Genomic DNA, 25,703 nt, shown 5'->3' with positions numbered 1-25,703 from the left:
TCTCATTATTTCAGTTGGAAAGAGAAATATTTGTCCCAAAATATTTTATGGATTGTTTTCTCTTCAATTGGAAATATTGGAATATTTTTCTATTTTTCTTTAGAATTTTCTACTATTAAATTTGGAATAATAGGATCGTAAATTAAATTCATATTCAAATTCTTAGATTTCCACTATTAGAGACAATTTATAATCTATGGGTATCAATGTTGGGCGTTGTGGGGTGCTTATCCTTCCCCATACGTAATCGATCCCTGAACCCCTTTTTAATTTCAAAAAAAATGAATTTCTGCTTACACGTAGACTGATTTATCTTTTAAAATGTTTTTTTCTTAAAAACTATTTTAAAAGAAAATTTTTACTTATTCGATCTACCTATCCAAAAGGTCGATAGCGACTCCAAAACATTTCAAACCCTTTTCAAAGAAAAACCACCAAGTCGTACAAAGATTTTCCCATCCCGAGTGAAAAACGGTGTCGACAACAACAAATGTTTATAATGTTTGATTAAATAACTATCTTGATTCTTATATTTTTCTAGAAATATTTTAATTTCAACACTTCATTTTGGGGGAAAAAGATCCCTTAGTGGATAGAATCGATGTTAGTAAACAGTTAAAAGTTTAATGATTAAAATTGATTAAAGAATTTAATTGATATAATTTTTAATTTCAAAGCTTTGATTAATTGAATTTCTCAATCTAAACATTCAATTAAATTAAAAGTATATAAATCTAATCATTTTCTAGAAATTTGAGATTTTAGTACTTTTAAATTCAAATTTAAATAATTTAATAATTAATATAAAAATGTGAGTTGTCTCGAAATACATAATGATATATAGAATGAATATTAAAGTAATTCAATTAGGGACAATAAGCCATTGATTACGAATGTTTTATTGTTCTGTCATCATGGTTGGCTAATAATGGCTAGGGATATACATTTTTTTATTAGATATTTTTCGATTCATAATTTTGAATATTCAAAAAGTTTAGATCATTGAAATTACAATTCAGATCTGACTCGATATTATTTAAGTGATCTAATACTTTATCACACTAGATCATCTTGCTGTTGGTATATGGGTAATGATTTTCATCAGTCACATTGTTTGTGAATATGCTTTTATACATTGTGTGCTTTAATAAAGTTCGAGTAGCATATTTGGTTATTATTTGGACCACTTTTGTTATGAATGAGCGAGGTGCACCTATTCCCAGCATGGAGATATCACGTTTTAGGAAAATGGTTAGTGACTGATATGTATAAACCTTATCGGGGATGAAGTCAAGATTTTAACTTGAGGGGTAAAGTATAATTTTTTTTAAAGTAGGGACAATTTCATAATTATACCATAAATATTTAAATTTTATATATAAATTAAATGTAAAAAAATTTCTGGGTTTTTTTTTGTGGGGTTGAAACCGTCGTAACCGTCCTTCGGGTGGACCCGAAATCGGGTTTTGACTTGAATTAATGTGATGGAGCCATCACCGGTTATTTTGAATTAGGTTGATCGATACCTTAACTTACCATTTATTTGATCTACGATTTACCTGAAATTAATAGGATTCGGGAGTCGAATACAGTCAATGAAGGATTAGCACCCTTGCACTGCCCCTTCGGTACCAATTTGATTTCCCGATCGTCTTAATTGTGAAAATTGAAGTTCAAATTAAAATTTAAATATCCGATTAGAATTACTTACCTTTGACCAATTTAAAATAGCCTAAAAAGAGAGCAAAATTAATATTAAACAATAAAAATAAAATAAAATAAAAGATCAAAGTATTAAATTTAGAAACACAAATTTTAGAGAGGATTAAATTGTAAAAAATTGAAATTTAGGGGTCAAATTGATGCTAGATGAAAGATGCAGAAGAAATAAAAAGATTAGGGGACCAAATTGCAAAATATAAGAAATGTAAATAGGGATTAAATTAAAATAATTCAATATTCAATGGAAAAATTACAACAGGTGACCAAAATGAATTACGCATCAAAACTACATGGACTGTGGAAATAATTTAAAATTTTGATAATTGCACAGGGGTCCCCTATAAATAGCCCAAAAACATAATTTCTCTCATTTTCAACATTTCTCAAAATCAAAACACACCCCTTTTTCAAAACTCTCTCAACTTTACCTTCAATCAACCGTAGGTCGGTCACCCGCCAATGGTGCCCCAACCCCCAGACCACCGCTCCGACCGCCGCCGGTGGTCGGAAAATCCAAACTAACCTAAAACGTTTCCCTCAACACCCCAAAATCAAATCTAGCCCCCAAACATTAAGAAAATGCCTCAATCGACGTAGATTTGAGTTTAAAGTTGCGGTTTTTACCCTTGTTTTTTAGGTGAAACCTCTTTACTTTCCTGTGCCAAAACAAAAAGTGATTTTTGTGGTTGTTAGCTGCTACTTTTTTCGTATATGTTGCTTCATTTTTCTTTATTGTGCGATACTTTTGGTTGTGTTTCTTCAATGACTTTCTAGTGTATATAGAGCCCCCGATGGGGATGTTTCCGACTATAAAGGAATGGTGCAGTTTCGATTTGTTAAGGATTTTGCACGTTTGTACTTCGTCGCCATGCTGACTGAAAAAATAGGGGAATTTTTCCCCTTTCGCTTCTGATAATTTAACTAAAGTTAAATTGAGCAGTGAGAGGGTATTAGATATTTATGAGTATACGATAACATTTTTATATCTTTAAAATTTGATGAGGTAGCACAAATTATTCCCTATGATAACATCCATTTGTGTTTTCATTGCATGAAGGGATAAATAACCAACTTGTTTATTAACTTGTTTATTAATTTTAAGGCATCCATCAAATCCACCCCTTTCATACGTTAAACAACAGTAGTAATCAAACCAATTCCAAACACGCTTCTTTTATGTCAACAGAATTATTAATGCATCTGTTCCTACATTTATGATTTATAGGATTGTTTGAAATTGCTAGACTAATTCAGGGTCACCTTTGGAAGGAAATATCCGTCGTTTTTCTATTCATAGTTCCTTAAGATTTGCAATGAAACATAGTTATTAATGCAATTGTTCTAATATATTGTTAGATGAAGATCTTTTCATAAGTAAAATAAGGTTATTGGTGAAATTCAATTCAAATTCAAATAAGTACTCAACCGGTCGAACCAATCTATAATAACACAAAATGTACTATTGAACATTAATTGATCGTGTTTCCATTATCGAAGATTCAAATGAAAAATAATATTTTTAATAATATGATGCTACTATAAGATAATATTTATTTATAATTTTTTAAGTTATCGATAACGAACACACCCTACAAATATAACTGCTCAAATTCAAAACTTTAAAGGAGAACAACACTCCATTCACTAGCGAGGCATTTTTCAACATTGTTATCCCCTATAATTCCAAACACGCTTCTTTTATGTCAACAGAATTATTAATGCATCTGCTTGTAAATTTACGTTTTCTAGGATTGTTTGACATTGCTGGCAACAGATGAAAGATCGATCGACGGCTTTATTTTCCTTTCGAAATGCATTGTTTTCTATGCGTAGTTACTTAAGAATTGTTTACTAATTCTTCGACTCAAGGCTTAAGAATTCACCGATTCAATCAGAGGGTCATAGCTGTTGATGCAGCATAGTTATTAATGCAATTGTTCTGAAATTTCTTTTCATGAAAAGTGCAACTGTTCGGAAAGCAAGTCCTTATCATTTTTTCGCTTAGAATTTTTCCCCGATCAATAAGATATTGACACGTCACACAAAATTATGTATTTGTTTTGATAAAAAAAATAGTTTAGAGACTTGAAGCTAAAAAGAGACATAGTTTAGGGACTTATTTTGATCAAAAATAATTTAGATACTTAAAACGGTCCATATTAAGAACTTATTTTAACTAAAAAATAGTTTAGGGGCTTAAAGCAAAAAAGGAGTATAGTTTACATAGAGCGGAACTAGGAATTTATTATAGCTGGAGTCAAAATATTTTTTTTATTTTACATAAATACAATTTCTTTAGTTAAGGAGGATGCGGTAAATTTTTATTTCTTTATTATTATATATATATATATATATATATATATATAAATTAATCAATACTTAAAAAATAATTGGCAGGAGCCAACGCTCCCCTTTACCCCATGATGTTCCGCCCCGTTTAGGGAATTTTTTTAGTTTAAGCCAAAGAAAAACAAATATTACTATTGAACATTAATTGGCCACGTCTCCCTTGTCGGAGATTCAAATGAAAATTAATAGAACTTTGAAAGAAGAAGAAAAGATATTGAAAAGGTAATTAAGTTTATAGTCACTAGGGATATATAATAAATCCTAAGTTCCTAACCATTCAAATCGGACAAGTCTTGTTAAAGTTTGAATTTTCAAGCGTTACACGGTTTCGTAGACAGGCGCTATAACAAATTGCAAGTTTTAGATTAGATACATTATTGTGATAATTAAGGGTATAATCAACTTCTTTTATAGTAAAAGCTTGCTTATCCAATAAAAATACGTATTAGCCATTAGGTATCAGGATGTGATTCATATTATATTCTGGTATATATGATTTATATAATGTTTGTATTGGAAGTGTATTAAAAAAATTTAAAAAAAAGAGAAAGAACATTAGAGATGGGTGATGTTAATTAAAATTATCTCTATATAAATAAAAAAGAGAACATTAGGCGATGTAAAAACTTTTTTTTACTGTAAATCTAAACTGAAGTTTAAATTATTTATATCTAAATGATTTAACTAAAACTAAATTGACTTAAGAGAGAACACTAGATTGTGTGAGTTCATGATATGATAATATATTTATGCTTTTAAAATTTAATAGGTGATGTTGGGAATGGACATAAGATTTTAGTTAGAATAAAATTTTAAATGAAAAAAATATATTATCAATAAAAAATATAAAATAATACTTACATTATACAAGAATTTCAAATTTTCAAAGACAACTTCTTCTGTGCCTTCTATCCATCCCTCGTGATGTTATTTCAGCATGATCTTAGTTGTTTTCATAAAAGTAAATTATTGTATCAAGGAAATAGTGTAATTCAAAGCATAGTTGAAAGTTTCAAAGTTGAGTAGAGAATTGAAAAGCCTATAAATATCCATTCCTCAAGAGCATCAAACATAACAAAAGCTTCTTAATTAATCTTGTTTTCAATACAAGTCTCTTGCGAATTAGTTAATACTCTCATCTTTCAGCATAATGGAAAGCATCCCACAAGACAACAAAGCTATGGCAAGTCCAAAATCACCCCTTCAGCCTCCCACCTATGGGAACTTAATCACTGTTCTCAGCATCGATGGAGGTGGAGTTAGGGGGCTTATTCCCGGAGCAATTCTTGCCTTTTTAGAGTCTGAGCTTCAGGTATATATCTACCTAGGCACTGATATTTGGAATTTTTTACTTTCAAAATGCATCACTTTTGCTTTATATGTGCATATAAATACACTGCTGTTTACAGAAACTAGATGGTGAAGAAGCTAGATTGGCTGATTATTTCGATGTGATTAGTGGGACTAGTACTGGTGGGCTCGTGACCGCCATGCTAACTGCCCCAAGCCCCAGTGAGGGCAATCGTCCTCTTTTTTCTGCCAAAGACATCAATGATTTCTACCTTCAACACTGCCCCAAAATCTTCCCCCAAGATGGGTAATTTATATCAATGATTTCCTAGTTTCAAATGAAAAATCTTACTGATTCTGATCCTGTTTGTGATTATATAACAGATCACCGTTTGCACCAGTTACAAAATTGTTCAAATCTCTGTCTGGTCCGAAATATGATGGCGAATATCTTCACAATATCGTGAGGGAAAAGTTGGGGAGAGACCAGATTGGACCAAACATTGACGAAGGTCGTCATTCCGACATTTGACATCAAAAAACTTCAACCAACAATCTTCTCCTCCTACGATGATTCCCAGAATGTTTTACTTTCTGATATCTGCATAGGAACTTCGGCTGCGCCAACATATTTACCGGCACATCAGTTTGAAACCAAAGATTCAACTGGCCAAGTCAAAGAATTCCATCTTATTGATGGTGGAGTTGCTTCAAATAATCCCGTATGTGTTTATGCTTCTAATTCTTGGTGTTTCAATTCTCACAAAGAGATGTTTACTTACTAATCAAACGTGTCGTACAGACTTTGGTAGCCATGAGCGAAGTGGCTAAAGCAATCGCTCGCAAGAGCTCCGATTACGACCGTATAGAACCGAACGACTATGCTCGTTTCCAGGTGTTATCTTTGGGGACTGGTTCGCAGAAGTTGGAAGAGAAGTACGAAGCGCACAAGGCAGCAAAATGGGGTCTGTTGTCATGGCTGAACTATGAAAATTCAACTCCTTTGATTGATGTGTTCATGCAAGCAAGCAGTGACATGGTTGATTTTCATCTCGCTACCGTTTTCCGAGCGCTTCACTGCGAGGACAGTTATCTACGTATTCAGGATGATACACTGTCTGGAGAGCTGGCATCCGTTGATATTTCTACTGAAGAAAACTTGGAGAATCTTGTGAAAATTGGGGAACAATTGTTGAAAAAACCCGTTTCCAGGGTGGATTTGGGGACTGGGAAATTCGAGCCAGCTGATCAGGGCACAAATCAAGAGGCTCTCATCAGGTATTATATATATACATATTCTTCATTCAGGAATATGGTAATTAATGTTTCGTATTGAATTTTTGATTACTTTTGCCTCTAAAAATTTACAGATTAGCTCACGTGCTTTCGGAGGAGAAGCGGCTTCGGGAAATGAGATCACCCAAGGAAGTTTCAAAGAAGAAGAAGATAAATGATAATTTGGATCGAAAGTTTAAAAACCCAGCAATATAGTTGATTTTAGTACATGATAAATTCTAATATTATAATTTTTTTAGAAATTATTTGACATTTTTCCTTTGAATAATGTATGTGTGGATACCAGATAATTACAATACATTTGTGATCCATTAACTTCATTAACTAATTTAGTAGGCAATAAATTGAACACAGTATGTCAAATAAGTAATTTTATTTTATTAGATTCTCCAACGCAAGGGATGAATTCTTTTATATCTATCTTGATGAATTAAGCGCGGCTTGGATTTTTATTTAAAATATAGAAATAATTTTATATAAAATTATATGTGTAATAGTCATTTCGTCGTATTAAATTGGTCTTTAATGATTTTCTTATAATTAAATTTTTTAAACTTTTAATAGAATTATTTTCAATAATTAAATTTTAGAACGTATATTTAAAATTTTGATTGAAAAGTTATTAAAAATATTTTTATATTTTTTAAAAATTAAAAATTAAATAATAAAAGTTTAAAATACAAAAAATTGAAGAAACAATTTAATTGGGAGAAAAAATGTATTAATTTTAAATAATACGGATAATATGCTTTAAGTAGTAAAATATTTTTTTAAATCAAGTTGACTTGGAACAAGTATTCATCTTTAAATTATTGATTAATTAGATATTAATTCAATTATAATAGGGGTAGAATCTAAATACACTGTGTAAAACTCTTTTAGTTTTACACTTTTTTAGGATCACTGAATGAGAGAAATTAAAAAATGAGATTAACTATAGAAAATGAGAAAATATTCACTGAAAAAAAGAGAATTAATCTCAACCTTTTATTTCTCTCAATCTAATGATCATAAAAAGGTGTAAAACTAAAAACGTTTTGCATAGTGTAGGTGGATCCTAACCCATTATAAAATATCAACTTAATTTTCTTTGAAAGGAAAAGTTTTATTATAGGCTCAGAAACCTTAATGGAGAATTAGATCAAGCCTCGTTAAAGACCTTCTCTACACCGATATGGAGGAAAAAGAATACACTGAACCAAGACTATTGATGCACAATGCAGAAGGTCTCAAAACTAACAACTTACTATACTATCAGGACTCAATGCGCTTAGAGTTTAGCATAACTCTAGATCAATCGAATACTTAGGATGCAACACACGCAGACCAATTGTAAAAGCTATCCTGCAAAGCTTCATAATCTAACATTCTTCTGTCATCCAAATAAAAGCTTGATTTCTCTCAATATCATCTTGCGGTAAAACATGGACATCTGTATTTCCCCCCTTCTGCACTAATGCCACAACCAACTTCAGAACCAACGACGAGGCGTCGCTTGAAGCAAAATGTTTGTGTAACACCCTAGACCCGTTTGGGCCTCAAGTTCCATATTTGGGTTACTGAGGCAACCTGTAATACCTACGACTCATATACTTATACCAATACAGGTTATAGATCTCACATTAATTTCTTCAAACATTGCCCAACTCAAAAGTGATTTAAAAATTATTTTCTTTAAATGGTAACTGATAATATAAAAATATTAAATCAAGTAAAACTATCACATGATATTTAAAACATATATATGTCATAATCAAATACGTCTATTTATAATAATAATACTGATTCATATTATCCATATTAAAATAGCGAAAAACAATTTAGTTTATCCATTACAATCCAGTTCCCAAAATAGTTCAACAGAGCAACTATGATATTCATAAGTACACGCCACTAACTAAGTCAAAATTACATCAGAGGATGATAAGATGCATATTAACCATATATTCTATGATATTTTCCTCATATTTGAATAACAAAAATTGCTTAAATCATGGATTTTGATTATATTTCGTATTTTGTGGATTAGGTTAAAGATTTAGATTAAACAAATTCAAAATCCAATGAATAGCATGATCTATATGAGATCCCCAAATTAAGGAGGAAAAATTGAAATTCAAGAAGTTGGCAAGACCAGAAGAGGTTTTCGCATAAGGCGTGGGCACGTCTTATTCATCCTGAGCTATCACAGAAGAAGTCTTCAGTTAAGGCGTGGATACGCCTTACTAGTCTGTATAACCCTAAATTAGGGTTATGAATTTACAAAGGAAAAAGAGTTTAATGACTGTTGGAAGACTCTTTTGAATCATTCTTATCGTTAGAAAAGGATGAGGGTATTTAAAACCCCTATTTTGTGGGATTTTCTTTCGGGAAACTTCCTTATCTAGAATAGGGAAATCCTTATAAAAGGGGAATTAAGTTTTCTTTAAGTTTAAGTTTTTCTCTAGGATTATTTATAGACTTCATCTTTATTTTCTTTTGGTGTTCTTTCAATTATGAGTGGCTAAATACTTTTGTTCCAACTGAAGGATAATTGAAGCTTTGGTTCTTCAAGGATTGTGAGATCTAAATAATTTTCATTGTTCTTTTACTTCTTCGCTATTTATATATCTTATGTTTTTATTAAGAATTATTGTCTTGATTGATTGCGCAAAGGGCCCGTTGTTCAATTATCAAGTTGATAAATTGCCATTTAGAACTTTAAATCCGTAATTGTTTAAAAGTTCTAATATTAGTGGTAAAGTAACATAGTTGATTTTTTATTATGTTATGAAGTTATATAATCTAGTCTAAATGAATCGAGCTTGTGTATTTGTTGGCTAGAATTGGTGGTCTCTCTAGTGGTTAATGTTGTTGGTGGATTAAATCTTAAGCGCTTGTCTAGGGTTGTTCATTAACAAGGGAAATAATCAAAGAGCTTCTCTTGATTATCAAGAAACTAAGGGGAGATAGGTTGTTAGAGCTTGTCAATAACCATAACCAATTTAGTGAAAAGTAGACAATTTTATCATTGCATCTATGATCAATTCTCTGAACCAATTCTGAAATTACCTTTAGTTGGATATTTGCTTAATATTAATTTCTCTAAATTCTTGGTTGATTATAATTTCTTTTATTTTTAAATTTTTTCTCAATTTCAAAACCCCTTTTATTTGCTTTATTTTCATTAAAATAAGTCTATCCAATCCCGTGGATTCGACCTTGCTTATCGCTACTACAATTTTATATTTCTAAAAGCAAGTATTATTATTTGTTGGATTCGACACCCACCAAAATTTTGGCACCGTTGCCAGGGATTGGTTTGTTGGCTAGAATTGGTGGTCTCTCTAGTGGTTAATGTTGTTGGTGATTAAATCTTAAGCGCTTGTCTAGGGTTGTTCATTAACAAGGGAAATAATCAAAGAGCTTCTCTTGATTATCAAGAAACTAAGGGGAGATAGGTTGTTAGAGCTTGTCAATAACCATAACCAATTAGTGAAAAGTAGACAATTTTATCATTGCATCTATGATCAATTCTCTGAAACCAATTCTGAAATTACCTTTAGTTGGATATTGCTTAATATTAATCTAAATTCTGGTTGATTATAATTCTTTTATTTTTAAATTTTTCTCAATTTCAAAACCCCTTTTATTTGCTTTATTTTTCATTAAAATAAGTCTATCCAATCCCGTGGATTCGACCTTGCTTATCGCTACTACAATTTTATATTTCTAAAAGCAAGTATTATTATTTGTTGGATTCGACACCCACCAAAATTTTGGCACCGTTGCCAGTGATTGGTGTCATTTAGACATATTTTGATGCCTCGTTCTTCTCGTTTAGTGAACTCCAATACGATCTAAGATCAAGAAGAACGCTCGCACCAAATACGAATCTAAACTCAACTTGGTTGATTCATCCAGCGATTCTGAAATAGAAGGAACAATGGCCAACGAATAAAGAACTCTAAGAGAATTGGTTGCACCAAATACGAATCAACAACCGCTCTGCATTGATTACCCAGCTTTGGAGGTAGCTTTTGAACTAAAATCTGGTTTGATTCATTTGTTGCCTACTTTCTATAGACTTGAGAATGAAGACTCTCATAATCATTTGAAGGAACTCCATATGGCATGTTCAAGTATGAGACCGCATGGAGTGACTGAAGAGCATATCAAATTACGTGCTTTTCTATTCTCGCTAACCGATAGAGTTAAAGATTGACTCTTTTATTTTCCACCTGGTTTTGTAACTAATTGGGCCAAGATGGTGAGGATGTTTCTTGATAAATTTTCCCTACTTCAAGAGTCGCTGGCAATTCGAAGGGAGATATGTGGAATAAAACAAAAAGATACTCATACCCTTCACGAGTATTGGGAATGATTCAAACGATTGTGTTCCAACTGTCCTCAACATGAGATTTCTGAGCAACTTGTCATCCAATCTTTCTATGAGTGACTTCTACCCATGGAGAGGAAGATGGTGGATGCAGCTAGTGGAGGTTCCATAGTGAATAAGACTCCTCGCGATACTAAGGAATTGATCTCCATCATGGCTGATAATTCACAACAATTTGGCTTTAGGCAAGACACGTCTTCATGAATGGTGAATGAGATAGGTTCGTCATCCATTGAACATCAATTATCGCATCTCATCTCCCTTGTTCAACTACTAGTTGTAGGAAACACGCAGCAAATGAAAGCTTGTGGGATATGTGCTGCGATTGGTCACGCAACTGACATGTGCCTACACTTCAAGATGATTCTCATGAACACACCAATACAATTGGAAGGTTTCCAGGCCCACCACAAAGAAAATGATCCTTACTTAAATACCTATAATCCAGGATGGAGGGATCATCTAACCTTAGCTATAGACCAATACCATCGCAATTCCAACGTTTTCCACCTGAGCAATCTTCTTTAAAGCCATATATGTCCCTACAAGAAATTGGCAAATCACTTGCAACTAATACACAACAATTTCAGCAAGAGACAAGAACAAGCATACAAAATTTAGAGAATCAAATGAGTTAATTGGCATCCTCTGTGAGTCGGTTAGAATCCCAATGTAAGTTACCTTCACAAACCGTTGTTAATCCAAAGCAAAATACTAGTGCAATCACATTGAGAAGTGGGAAAGAGTTGAAGGAACATAGTCCCTTGGCATATGGGAGAGCCTTAAAGGAAGAAACTGAAAAAGAAGTTGTTTCTCCTCATACTCATAAAGACTAACCCAAAGGACTCAAAAGCGAACAACTGAAGGCATTGGTCATAAATCCTCCTTTTCCTGCTAGATTCGCTAAGTCCAAGAAAGAAGCAGAAGAAAAAGAAATTCTTGAGACATTTCGCAAGATCGAGGTAAATATTCATTTACTTGATGCAATTAAACAAGTACCTCGATATGCTAAATTTCTTAAAGAATTGGCACCAACAAGAGAAAACTCAAGGGTAATGAAAAGGTAAGTATGGGGGAGAATGTTTCAGCTGTCCTAAAAAAAACTACTCCCCAAGTGCAAAGACCCAGGTATGTTTACTATCCCTTGTAAACTCGGTAACGTTAGGATTGAGAGAGCAATGTTAGATCTAGGAGCCTCAATAAATGTCATGCCTCTTTCTATTTACTCATCTTTGAATGTTGGTCCTTTGAAAGAGACATGAGTGATTATTCAACTTGCTGATAGATCTAATGTATATCCTGAGGGAGTTTTAGAGGATGTTTTGGTGCAAGTTAATGAATTGGTTTTCCCGTAGATTTTTATGTGCTTGGTATGCAAGAAGATGATCCTTCTAAATCAACATTAATTTTATTAGGAAGGCCATTTTTTAAAACAGCTTGGACAAAAATTGATGTAAATGATAGTACACTCACCATATAATTTGATGGTGAAATTATTAAATTTAATATTTATGATGCCATGAGATATCCTAGTGATGTATCCCTTGTTTTTTTCATGGATGTTATTGACTCTATAGCACAGGAATTTTTTATTTAAATGATGATGACAAGTTGAAACTCAACTTGAATTTTACTTCTGAAGGATTGCAGGGAATCATGAAAAAGTTTGTGTTTGATCTTGATTTGCAAGATACAATCCAAGAACTAGAATCACTCAAACTCCTAAGGTATAATTTATCTTATATTGAGTTACCTATTTCTCACACCAAACTTCTTCCTTCTATTGTACAAGCACCAAAATTGGAAATGAAGCATTTGCCATATCATTAGACGTATGTATATTTAGGAGAAGAGGAAACTCTTTTGGTAATCATTTCCAACAAAATCTCTAGCTTAGAAGAAGAAAAGTTGATTCGAATGCTTAAAGAGTACAAGGAAGCTGTTGGGTGGAGTATAGCTGAAATTAAGGGATTGAGCCCCTCCACATGCATGCATAGGATACTGTTGGAGGAAGATTTTAAATCCTCTAGAGAAGCCCAGCGTCATTTGAACCCACTTATGATGGATGTAGTAAAGAAAGAGATATTGAAACTCCTCGATGCTGGTATGATTTATCTAATTTCGGACAGTAAATGGGTAAGTCCGTTCCAAAGAAAACATGTATAACTATGGTTAAAAATCCTGATTGTGAGCTGGTGCCCACTCGAATTCAAAACGGGTGGCGGGTTTGTATAGATTATAGAAAACTAAATGCATCAACTAGGAAATATCACTTTCCTCTTCCATTTATTGAACAAATGCTTAAACGTTTAGCGGCTCGTACTCACTATTGTTGTCTTGATGGTTATTTAGGTTTTCATCAAATTCCAATCGCACCTGAAGACCAAGAGAAAACCACATTCACATGGTCGTTTGGTACCTTTGCATACCGACGAATGCCGTTTGCACTTTGCAACGCCCCTGCCACATTCCAAAGGTGTATATTTTCAGATTACGTGGAGAACATCATAGAGGTATTTATGGATGATTTTACAGTCTATGGTGATTCTTTTGATTCATGTTTAGCTAACCTAGAAAAAGTACTAAAAAGATGTATAGAAATAAACCTTGTTTTGAACTATGAAAAATGTCACTTCATGGTTGATCAAGGTATTATTCTGGGCCATATTGTATCTTCTAAGGGTATTGAAGTTGATAAGGCTAAGATAGATGGAATTAAATCTTTACCTTACCCCGCTAGTGTGCGAGAAGTTCATTTTTTTTCTTGGACATATAGGATTCTAACGACGTTTTATCAAGGATTTTTCCAAGATCATTCAACCTCTATGTCGGTTACTGTAAAAAGATGTGGCATTTGAATTCGATGAGCCATGCAAAAAGGCATTTAATGAGCTAAAGGATATGTTGACTTCGACACCAATCATCCAGCCCCCAGACTGAAGTCTCCCATTTGGGATCATGTGTGATGCAAGTAATCACGCAGTTGGTTCCGTTCTTGGGGAAAAAATTGAAAGAGCCTCTCATGTCATATACTATGCTTCAAGGATGCTTGATAGTGCCCAAAGCAACTATTCAACAACAGAAAAAAAAATTTAGTCGTTGTTTTTGCTTTAGAGAAATTTTGTCCATACTTACTTGACACTAAAGTGATTTTCTATTATGATCATGCAGCTCTCAAATATTTACTCTCAAAGAATGAGGAGAAACCTAGACTCATTCGGTGGATACTCTTGTTGAATCTAACTTGGAGATACGTGACAAAAATGGTTTCCATCACCATTGTGAGACAATTTCCCAGATGAGTATCTCTTTGCAGTTCAAAAGGTAACCCCCTGGTATGTAAACATTGTTAATTATCTAGTTACTAGAAAACTAACAGATGACTTGTCCAGAGCTCAAAAGGATAAAATCAAAAGTGATGCTAAATATTATGTCTGTGATGACCCTTATTTGTGGAAATATTATTCTGACCAAATCATTCGTAGATGTGTCTCTGAGCAGAAAATCCCCTCTATTTTAAAATTTTGTCACTCATATGCATGTGAAGGACATTTTGGTCCCAAAAGGATAGCCCGTAAGGTATTAGAATGTGGATTATTTTGGCCTACATTGTTTTATGACTTATATATGTCTTGTAAAGCCTGTGAACAATGCCAAATAACTGGAAACCTAGGACATAGAGATCAAATGCCCTTAAAACTTATTCTTGTTTGTGAGATATTTGATGTGTGGACTATTGATTTCACGGGTCCTTACCCTCATTCTTATGGTAATGTCTACATTATTCTTGTTGTGGATTATGTTTTAAAGTGGGTAGAAGCTAAGGCTACCCTAACTGATAATGCTAAAGTTATTGTAGATTTTGTCAAATCTCACATTTTTGTTAGGTTCGGCACACCAAAGGCCATGATCAGTGATCGCGGAACTCACTTTTATAATAAAGTGATGGAAGCCTTATTCAAGAAATACCATGTTACTCATCGTGTGTCTACTGCTTACCATCCACAAACTAACGGGCAAGATGAGGTATCCAATAGAGAAATCGAGTCCATACTTGAGAAGACTATCAACCTGAATAGGAAGGATTGGAGTGTGCAACTCAATGACACACTATGGGCCTACCGCACGGCTTACAAGACCCCTATTGGTATGTCTCCTTATCATTTGGTATATGGGAAGCCATGTCATCTTCCAGTAGAGTTAGAACATAGGGCATATTGGGTCATCAAGAAATGCAACGTGAAAATAGATAAGTTGGGTGTTCAAAGGAAATTACAATTGCAAAAGCTAGAGGAAATTCGTAATGACGCTTATGAGAGCTCAAAAATCTACAAGGAAAAAACCAAAACCTTCCATGATCATACGATTTCTAGGAAAAATTTCTCTATCGGCCATAAAGTTATACTTTATCACTCTCGATTGAAATTATTTCCTAGTAAATTGCGTTCTAGATGGGTCGGACCCTTTGTTGTTACTAATGTTTTTACTCATGGTGTAGTTGAAATACAAAGTTTGGATACATTTAAAATATTTAAGGTCAATGGTCGTCGTTTGAAACCTTTTTATGAAGGTTTTCAGGTGCATACTGTTGATCAAACCATTTTGGAGTACCCAATTTATGACAATTGAGAAGCTACGATGTCTAGCCAAAGACGTTAAAGAAAGGCGCTCTTGGCAGGCAACCCAATTTTTCCTTGTTTTCTTCTTTAGGTCATAAGATGATTTTTGGTAACCCGTGGGCACGCTTTACAAAAGTATAATTAATCCTAAAGTCTCTCACCATCCAAAGATATTTTTGTATAAGATGTGCCTACGTCTAAACTCAACACCACTTCTGGTTTATGAAGCAAGATTCAAAGAAACTTTTTAAAATATAAATGTGCCTTGTCTTTTCTTTATTTTCTCTCATCCTTCAGAAGAATGCGCGCCACCAGCCATCCTCCCCTCTCCACCTGACCCACATCTTTGTTCAGTCCGAGAATCAACCCAGCTGACGCACTGCCTTCACCCCCAGCTCATGACAGATATCATGGTTGATGCTCAATATTTTCAGGGGAGTCTTATACTTTTATTCTTTTATGATTTTTGAGCATCTACTTTTGATACATTGAGGACAATGTATGAATTAAGTGTGGGGGAGGATATTTCATATATGGTTTTGCTTTGAACATAATTTTGCTTTAATTTTTGAAAAAAAACAAGTATGCTTTAGTTCTTGTTTGTGATTTTCTCTTCGAAATTCCAGATTTATGACACCCCAATTTATGGGCTAAATTTTAGAAATTATAAAGTATCGAATTTAAATGGTATTTTGGAAGAAAATGAGGATTAAAATGTAAAATTACAAACCTGGCATACCATTTTAAGAAGTGCATGAAAATTCAGGGACTTGAACTCGAATTTACCCATTTTTGTGAGATGTTGAAAAATAAAACCCCCTTCCCGTGTAATCTGGTTTTCCCAGATTTCTTTTCCCCATTTCTTCTCCCCCGTCAACCCATTTTTGAGCTCTGATTTCTCCACCGTTCGACCACCGTTCGTCAATATGAATCCACCAATAGACTCACCATTAAACAGAGAACAAAACCTTACCTTTGTCCTATCGTGAATCGGTGTCGTTTGCTGTAAATCTCAACTGAAAGATTCATTGGTTTTAACTCAATCACCTTTGGTTTTCCATCGAATCACGTCGATCCGGCCACCCGTTTTCAACACCTCCCACACCATCGTGTTCCTTGCATCGTTCTGAGTCCACCGGTGTCCTTTTTGTCTCTGTTGTAGTCGGCGTGCGAGGGGTAAGGAAGATAAAGTTTTCGTCATTTTGAAATCGAACTCTCCATCGTTCAAAATTATGAATCGATCTTGGTAATTATTTCAAAATCCCTTAGAAGAATTTTAGAAATTTTTATGGAATTTTTTCGACCCTCTACAGCCCTGTACGCACCGCACGTGCCACCCACTGCGAGTGGGCTTCGTCTGGCAGCTTGGTGAACCAGTTGACCGACTAGACCGATTTGAACTGGTTGGACCGGTTCGAGCCGAGCCGAACTAAGCCAACTGAGTCGTTGACCTGCATTGACCGTTGACCGCCGTTGACCGATCGTTGACTTTTTCTGGGTGCACTTATCCTGACTTTCTTCGACAACCTGAGTGTGTTTTTAGGTATGTTTTGCCAAATTCGAACCTGGCATGCTATTTTTTACTGATTAATCACCCGATTCGATCCATTTTACGCAATTAAGCTTCGTTTTTTACGAAATTTTTGTTGTTACGTATTTGAGGAAATATTGGAAGTTAAATTAAAGAACGAGGGTGATCGAATGGAATTTAAATGGTCGATCAGTATGAAACAAAAATCGATGTAATACTCTTCAACCTTTTGTATGCATTTTGGAACTCAAGGATAGATGATAAATGCTTGATTGGAATAATAGGTCCGTTGAGTTAGTTAACTATATTTGGACTCAGACGGAAATTAGATTAAGAACGGAACACTGTATAAGACTCTTACGGCTCGAAAAAAAATTGTACACTGATTTGAAACAAATCTCAGTTCAACGAATAAATCAGTAAAATCAAATAATCTCTGAACGCATAATTTCTGATTAATCTCGTTAAGGATTAAATGTAGGAAATATTTGGATATGAAATTACCGAAAAGAATGCCATGGTTAAATTATGAAAATGCCCTTGTACTGAAAAAGGACCAAGACTCCCCCTAGTGGTGAAATTAACCTCCAGTGAATAAATGAGCGTAATACTCTTAACTGTGATGGAACTAGAATACTTTCAAGATTAATTTACCTGAAGTAATGCCATTGACGGAATTGAATAAATTACAATAATACTCTCAGCTCTGAAATGAACTAGTAACCTCATTTATTGAAGATTAAGTAAGTGATTTGGATAAGTCTGGAAACTCGGATGAACTTTCATGGTGTACCATCCCTATGGGCTATGAACGACAAAACAAGTCTATCGGTATTTCTTGAAATAGTTGGAACGTGAAAATGAAATAAAGACAATTGAAATATTTGTTTGTCTTCTTAAGTTACATTCAATGATGATTTTGAAGATGATCATATTGACAAGAGTTATCTATATTAAAAAGTGAATACTCTGGAAGTGCAACAATTTGACCGGTTAATAAGTATCATTGATGGTACTTGTACAGTTCGGGTTGACTCGATATTTTGATAGGTCGACACAAATCATAAATGCCTCGAATCTTTTTTCTCCCTTATCAGCTCTAATCATTATGGTCATATCTGAAAACACAAGTAACTCAGATGTAAAGAATTCTGAATACCCTTCTAATTACTTACTGCCTCTTAAAAACGTTCGAATGCTAAGTGATCCTGATAAATCACATCCTGAATAATTGATGATTCTGTCAGCTAATAAACTCTTCCAATAGTGATTTTAACTTCCGGCATTCTATAGGTGTACTGAAGATTAGTGTTTCTCTACTCGATAAGATTATGCATTATCTCCGAACCTTGTCTAGAACCTCTAATGTGTTCCCTAATCAGATGAATGTTTTATCTATTTTTTGTTCTGATTTATGAGCTGGATTTTGTTCTGATATATGATCTGAATTTTGTTATGATTTCTGTTTATTGAATAAAAATGTTTTATTTGGGATATTCTCAGATCTGGTATGAAGACTCTGGCCAGGTTCAGTCGTTGCGGTTAATTCCTTTTATATGTTCTGCACCGACTGGTAATTCCTTACGGACCTAAGGCGTCCCTTGGGTAGGCTCTGTGGCCCTGAGATTTTTCTTGGGTAGGCCTCCGTGGCCCTGAGAATTTTCTTGGATAAGCTCACAGGCCCCAATGTACTCCCTTAGGTTATGTAGTTCTGGGGAACTACATTGGCGTTTGGTTGGAGGGACTACTATGGTTTTAAAAAGTTCTATATATTTTCACTGGTTTTTGTAGGAACACACTAAACAACCTATTCTAATCTCCTGAACTCAGACATCCGAAATATTTCCATCTGAACTGAAGGTTTATTGTCTGTTACTACCTGAAATATCCGTAGGATCTCCGCTCGACATAAAAATTTGTAGATGTCTAAACCAATAAGGAAATACACGATTATATGTTATCTACATGTCTTTTAGCATCATCTGGTAGTTCTGTATTACTGAGCTTCCCAAAGCTCTCTCTGTTAATCACCTTTTCAGGTTAAAAGAATTGTATCGGTGCATCATCGACATCAGTAAGGGAGTTCTTCCGGCGTTGCTTGCAGAGTATGGTACATGTGATTAGGGGGCATTTAGGTTGCATTTTGTGTTTATATTTGAGTCTAAAAATATGTTTTAATTTCGAATACTGATAAATTTTATTTTGTATTCATAAATCATTTTACGAGTTTACATGTTTTAATAATAGTTTTAAATTTTTTTGAGATTTTTACGGTGGGTCACTCTGGTGGCCCTAATGTGATACCCGGATCAGATCTGGTCATCCATATCGGTCTAGGGGGTTAAATTTACTGGTATCAGAGCTTAGGTTGAGTTAAAATTTTTAAGATAGACCGGCCAGTCGAATGTCAAAAAAATGTCTGATCAGTGCATGCCCCTAGACTACAATCGTACTCCTCTAAGCCGGAACTCCAAGGTTGAGTCATTCTCTGTAACGAGCTATCCTAAGTTATCTATCCGTTAGGGCTCTACCTTTGCATAAAGGAATACTAGTAACGTCTGTCTAAATTATGTAAAGTAACTTACGAGTAATGTGAGAGTTACTTATTCGAGAAATTCTGACTCGACTTCATAAATAAAACTGAGATATGTTATCGCTTTATGAACCTATTCTCGTAACCAAGGCTGAATTGATTCTACGAGAATAAATCTATTCTGATTTTTTTATTGGAATGAGGGAGACTTCTGACGAAAATGTATACCCATCTAGATAAGAACTAGTAGAGGACTCGTACTTTTGTAAAAGCTATTTGAAGATATGAAAGAACTGATGGAAGTTTCATTTATGCATTTCTATGACTTGAATAAATTTTGAGGACGAAATTTTTTTAAGGATGGGAGAATTGTCACACCCCAATTTAAGGGCTAAATTTTAGAAATTATAAAGTATTTAATTTAAGTGGTATTTTGAAAGAAATTGAAGATTAAAATGTAAAATCGTAAAGCTGGCATACCATTTTAGGAAGTACAGGAAAATTTAGGGACTTGAACTCGAATTTGCCCATTTTTGTAAAATGTTGAAAAATAAAGCCCCCTCCCCGTGTAATATGGTTTTCGCAGATTTCTTTTCCCCGTTTCCTCTCTCCCATCAACCCCCTTTTGAGCTCCAATTTCTCCACCTTCTGGCCACCATTCGTTGATCCAAAACCACCAATAGACTCACCATTGAATGGAGAACAAAACCCAACCTCTGTCTCATCGTGAATCGGCGTCATTCACTGTAAATCTCAACTGGAAGCTTCGTCGGTTTTAACTCGATCGCCATTGGTTTTCTGTCGATTGAGGTCGATCCGACCACCCATTTTCGACACCTCCCGCACCATCATGTTCCTTGCATCGTTTTGAGTTCACCGATATCCTTCTTATCTCCATAGTTTCCGGCGTGTGAGGGGGTGAGGAAGATAAAAATTATGACGTTTTAGAATCGAGCTCTCTGCCGTTCAAAATTGTTAACCGAGCTTTGTAAGTGTCTCAAAATCCCTTAGAATAATTTTAGAAATTTTTGTGGAAATTTCTGACCCCCAACGACCCCGCACGTGCCACCCACTACGAGTGGGTTTCGTCTGGTAGCTTGGTGAACCGGTTAACCGAATGGACCGGTCCGAGCCGCTGAACCGAGTCGCTGAACTGAGTCGAGCCAAGCCGTTTGAGCCGTTGACCGGTGTTGACCACCGTTGACTTTTTTTTGGGTACACCTATCCTGACATTTTTCGATGTCCTGAGTCTATTTTTGAGGTCCATTTTGCCAAATTCGAACATGGTAAGCTGTTTTTCGCTGATTAATCACCCAATTCGATTCATTTTACGCATTTAAGCTCCGTTTTTTATGAAATTTTTGTTGTTACGTATTTGAGGAATTATTTGAAGTTGAATTAAAGATCGAGGGCGTTCGAATGGAATTTATATGGTCGATCAGTATGACACAAAAATCGAGATAATACTCTGCTACCTTTTGTAAGTTTCTTCGAAACTCATGGATAGATGGTAAATGCTTGATTAGAATAATAGGTCTGTTAAGTTAGTTAACTATCTTTGGACTCAGACGGAAATTAGATTAAGGACAGAACATTGTATAAGAATCTTACGGCTCAAAAAAAGATTGGTATATTGATCTAAAACAAATCTTTGTTCAATGAATAAATCAATAAATCAAATAATCTCTGAACGCGTAATTTCTGATTAATATCGTTAAGGATTAAATGTAGGAAATATTTGGATATAAAATTACCGAAAATAATGTCATGGTTAAATTATGAAAATGCCCTTGTACTGAAAAAGACCAAGACTTCCCCTAGTGGTGAAATTAACCTCCAGTGAATAAATGAGCGTAATACTCTGAACTGTAATGGAACTGTAATACTTTCAAGATTAATTCACCCGAACTAATGCCATTGACGGGATTGAATAAAATTACGATAATACTCTCAGCTCTGAAATGAACTAGTAACCTCATTTACTGAGGATTAAGTAAGTGATTTGGAAAAGTCTGAAAACTCGGATGAACTTACATGGTGTACCATCCTTATGGGCTATGAACCCTAAATCAAGTCTATCGGTATTTCTTGATATAGTTGGAATGTGAAAATGAAATAAAGACCATTGAAATAACTGTTCGTCTTCTTAAGTTACATTCAACGATGATTTGAAGATGATCAAATTGATAAGAATTATTTGTATTAAAAAGTGAATACTCTGGAAGTGCAACAATTTGACCGGTTGATAAGTATCATTGATGGGACTTGTACAGTTTGGGTTGACTCGATATTTCGATAGGTAGACACAAATAGTAAATGCCTCAAATCTTCGTTCTCCCTTATCAGCTCAAATCATTCTGGTTATATCTGAAAATACAAGTAACTCTGATGTAAAGAATTCTGAATACCCTTATGATTACTTAGTGCCTCCGAAAAACGTTTGAATGCTAAATGATCCTGATAATTCACATCTTGAATAATTGATGATTCCGTCAGCTAATAAACTCTTCCAATAGTGATTCTAACTTCTGAAATTCTATCGGTATACTGAAGATCAGTTTTTTTTTGCCCGATAAGATTATCCAATATCTCCAAACCATGTCTAGAACCTCTAATGTGTTCCCTAATCACATGAATATTTTATCTGATTTCTGTTATGATTTCTAAGCTTGATTCTGTTATAATATCTGATCTGAGTTCTGTTCTGATTTCTTAATTCTGTTTACTGAATTAAAATTTTTATTTGAGATATTTTGGGATCTAGTATGAAGACTCTGACAGGTTCAGTCGCTGCGATTAATTCCTTTTATAGGTTCTGCACCGACTGGTAATTCCTTACGGACCTAAGGCGACCCTTAGGTAGGCTCTGTGACCCTGAGATTTTTCTTAGGTAGGCCTCCGTGGCCTTAAGAATTTTCTTGGGTAGGCTCGTAGGCCCCAAGGTACTCCCTTAGGTTATGTAGTTCTGGGGAACTGTATTGGCGTTTGGTTGGAGGGACTACTATGGTTTCAAAAAAACTATATATTTTCACTAGTTTTTGTGGGAACACACTAGAAAACCTATTTTGATCTCCAGAACTCAGACATCCAAAATATTTCCATCTGAACTGAAAGCTTATTATCTGTTACTACCTGAAATATCCGTAGGATCTCCGCTCAACATAAACATCTGTAGATGTCTGAACCAATAAGGAAACATACGATTATATGTTATCTGCATGTCCTGTAGCATCATTTGGTAGTTCTGAATTACTGAGCCTCCAAAAGCTCACTCTGTTACTCACCTTTTCAGGTTAAAAGAATTGTATCGGTGCATTTATCGACATCAGTATGGGAGTTCTTCCGTCGTTGCTTGCAGAGCATGATACATGTGATTAGAGGGCATGTAGGTTGTATTTTATTTTTATATCTGAGTCTAAAAATCTGTTTTAATTTTGAATATTGATAAATTTTATTTTGTATTCATAAATCATTTTACGAGTTTACACGTTTTAATAAAAGTTTTTAAAAAAATTTGAGATTTTTACGGTGGGTCGCTCCGGTGGCCCTAATGTGACACCCGAATTGGATTAGGTCATCTGTATCTGTCTGGGGTGGTTACAAGATTCTTTCAATATTTGTCCTTACATGATTTGGATTGTTTTAAATTATCGAATTAAGTTGAAGGATAATAGGGGATTAGCTTGAGTAGTTGAATTCTTATTTGCTACACAATGGTTGATTACTCTTGATGACTGATTAAATGAAAAATATGTGGGATTTGATACATATTTAGCCTTTATGCGAGTTTTTGGGCCAATGAGCACTCATTTTCAGCATGCTCCATTTCTTGATTGAGTGATTGACATACATAGTTAATTTTTCTAGAACTTGTTTTGCTATACATATTGAAGACCACATTTTAGAATTAGATGTCAAGAACAATAAGAGCATTTAGGTGAAACCATTTTAGCTTTCGTAAAGAGCCCACCCTAATTAATTCTCATCCTTAGAAAGCCAATTTTGAGTCTGAGCCTTTTTGTTCGAAATTAACCATGGTACAAGTAACTATCAAATCCTTTTTGTAAATTTATCCTCTTTTGAACCTTGAATTGAAGGATTGTATGAACTTTTTCACATGAGAATTTAAATTATCTTGAGAAAATCGAAAGATGTTGGAATATAGTGATTCAATTTGCAATCTCTTTCATTAAAAAAACAAAAAAGGAAAAAAAGAAAAAAAAAATTGCAAAGGAAATGAAGAAAGAGAGATTGTGCAAAAAAATGTTGTAGCTTGAGGAGAACATTTGAGATTGAGTTCCCTGTGGATAAGTTTGTATGACTCCTTCGATAAAACAACTCAAATTCATTTCCTACCAAACCTCATCTAAGCCTCATTACACCCTGTTTAAGACCATGAGGTTTTTTTTTTGCATTCAATTCATTGATTAGTGGTGGGGATGTGATAGGTTAGCAAGCTTATGGTAAAACACTTTCTATGTTTTGTCTTGAGAGTTTATTGACACCCTAAATACTTCAAGCGTATTGAGTGAATCCAATGTGAGGGTATTAGATCCCACTGCATTTTGATTTCGAAAAGATTGATGGAATGATTATTCATGTGTGTTGATTTCTGAGAATTTCTTCTAGGAATTGTTCATTCCTTATTTGTGTCTATATTTGAGTCTTTAAGACATGAAAATTTTGATTGTGGAATGATGAGCAAAGGAAGAATAAGGATTGATGTCGAGAAGAGTTATGAATTTAAACTATTGTATGCTTGAGGACAAGCATTGGTTTAAGTGTGGGGGAATTTGATAAGATGCATATTAGCCATATATTCTATGATATTTTCCTCATATTTGAATAACTAAAATTGATTAAATCATGGATTTTGATTATATTTCGTCTTTTGTGGATTAGGTTGAAGATTTGGATTAAGCAAGTTCAAAATCCAATGAATAGCATGATCTTCACGAGATCCCCAAATTAAGGAGGAAAAATCAAAATTCAAGAAGTTTGCAAGACCAGAAGAGGTTTTCGCATAAGGTGTGGGAACATCTTATTCATCCCGATCTATCGTAGAAGAAGTTTTCAGTTAAGGCGTGGGCACGCCTTACTAGTTTGTATAACCTTAAATTAGGGTTACAAATTTACAAAGGAAAAAGAGTTTAATGACGGCTGGAAGACTCTTTTGAATCATTCTTATCGTTAGAAAATGATGAGGGTATTTAATATTTTTGTGGGATTTTCTTTGGGGGAAATTTCCTTATCTAGAATAAGGAAATCCTTATAAAAGGGGAATTTTCTTTATGTTTTTCTCTAGGATTATTTACAGACTTCATCTTTATTTTCTTTTGGTGTTCTTTCAATTATGAGTTGCTAAATGCTTTTGTTACAACTGAAGGGTAATGAAAGCTTTGGTTCTTCAAGGATTGTGAGATCTAAATAATTTTTGTTGTTCTTTTACTTCTTCTCTATTTATATATCTTTTTTTTATTAAGAATTATTGTCTTGATTGCACAAAGGGCCCATTATTCAATTATGAGGTTGATAAATTGCCATTTAGAACTTTAAATTTGTAATTGTTTAAACGTTCTAATATTAATGGTAAAGTAACATATTTGATTTTTGATTATGTTATGAAGTTATATAATCTAGTCTAAATGAATCGAGCTTGTGTATTTGTTGGCTAGAATTGGTGGTCTCTATAGTGGTTAATGTTGTTGCTGGATTAAATCTTAAGCGCTTGTCTAGGGTTGTTCATTAACAAGGTAAATAATCAAAGAGCTACTCTTGATTATAAAGAAACTAAGGGGAGACAGGTTGTTAGAGCTTTTCAATAACCAAAACCAATTTAGTAAAAAGTAGAAGATTTTATCATTGCATCTATGATCAATTCTCTGAACCAATTCTGAAATTACCTTTAGTTGGATATTTGCTTAATTTTAATTTCTCTAAATTCTTTTTTGATTATAATTGCTTTTCTTTTTTAATTTTTTTCTC

At 34.0% G+C, this 25,703-nt stretch overlaps 1 pseudogene; it reads left to right on the top strand.

Moving 5' to 3' along the window:
* The first annotated feature begins 5,209 nt into the window (after positions 1-5,209).
* Positions 5,210-6,852, top strand: LOC120156017 (annotated as a pseudogene).
* Positions 6,853-25,703: the final 18,851 nt, after the last annotated feature.

Source organism: Hibiscus syriacus, unplaced genomic scaffold (assembly GCF_006381635.1).
Source record: "Hibiscus syriacus cultivar Baekdansim isolate YM2019G1 unplaced genomic scaffold, ASM638163v2 tig00111210_pilon, whole genome shotgun sequence".
Classification (NCBI taxonomy): domain Eukaryota; kingdom Viridiplantae; phylum Streptophyta; class Magnoliopsida; order Malvales; family Malvaceae; genus Hibiscus; species Hibiscus syriacus.
The sequence above is the reverse complement of the archived record's forward strand: the minus strand, read 5'-3'. Positions and strand labels throughout refer to the sequence as shown.